Source organism: Propithecus coquereli, unplaced genomic scaffold (genome assembly GCF_000956105.1).
Source record: "Propithecus coquereli isolate 6110/MARCELLA unplaced genomic scaffold, Pcoq_1.0 Scaffold122, whole genome shotgun sequence".
Taxonomy (NCBI): domain Eukaryota; kingdom Metazoa; phylum Chordata; class Mammalia; order Primates; family Indriidae; genus Propithecus; species Propithecus coquereli.
Window position 1 is genome coordinate 899988 of NW_012136303.1, and position 1035 is coordinate 901022.

The following is a 1035-nucleotide window of genomic DNA, read 5'->3' on the forward strand; positions in this document are numbered from 1 at the left end:
GCTAGGATTACAGGCGTGAGCCACCATGCCTGGCCGAGTATAGGAATTCTTAATTGGGATTCTGTGGCTGGACTTAAGGAGGTACATGATACCCCTGAAATTGTATGCTAAATGTTGTATACTTGTGCATTTTCCCTAGAAGAAAATGTATAATTTTTATCAGATTCTCAAAAAGTTAAGAACCGCTACTCAGAGTTTTCTTTGTAAAGGTACTTACAAAGGTCACGAAATTCTTTTTTGTGTGTGTGTGTGTCCGTAAAGGTTTATTGTGCGCGGGGGAAGAGCGGGGAGGAGCTCAGTCCTTCTTGGCGGCAGCTTTCCTCATGGCGGCCAGGACGTTGCTCAGCTCCTCCCGCTTCCTCTTAGGGCGGATGTGTGTCCCCACCCTCTTCTTGATGAACTTAAGGGCCCGTTTGGCCTTGGAGACCTTGAGCAACTCCATGGCACGCCGCTCATAGGGGGCAAAGCCACACACCTCCTGGATCATGGCCTGCACGAACTTGGTGTGTTTGCTAAGGTGCCCGCGGCAGCGGCTGTGCCTCGGCTTGCTCACGTTCTTGGTCACCTTGTGGCCCTTGTTGAGGCCCACGGCCATGGGGTAGCGCAGGGATTCCATGACTGGAATCCCAGATGGCGGCCGCACCGGAAACAACGTCACGAAATTCTTGACCAATCAGCTGCCAACAGGGCTTACCCTAGTAGCCACAGAGCTGAGCTTCCTTCTGGGAACATTGAGTCCTTTGTATTTTTTCAGAACTTGGCTCTATACTTGTTCAACTTGACTTTCAGGATTCTCTTGGTCCAGTTGGTAGAGTGAGGAAGTTCAGGTATATACCCTACTTCCCTTTGTGAGCTCTCCTAGGCCTTTCTATGCCCTGGGTTTTCCTCCTAGGTCTAACTGTATTGCTTAAGAATGTATAGCTTGCTGGCCGGGCGCGGTGGCTCACGCCTGTAATCCTAGCTCTCTGGGAGGCCGAGGCGGGCGGATTGTTTGAGCTCAGGAGGGGGTTTAAGAAAACCATTCTCTGTCCTGGT

At 51.0% G+C, this 1035-nt stretch overlaps 1 protein-coding gene and 1 pseudogene across 1 annotated transcript in view; one reads left to right on the top strand and one right to left on the bottom strand.

The window, feature by feature from the left end:
• Positions 1–1035, top strand: part of NFS1 (NFS1 cysteine desulfurase) — a 21940-nt gene that overhangs the window by 18492 nt on the left and 2413 nt on the right. The window lies entirely within an intron of this gene.
• Positions 296–601, bottom strand: LOC105827593 (annotated as a pseudogene).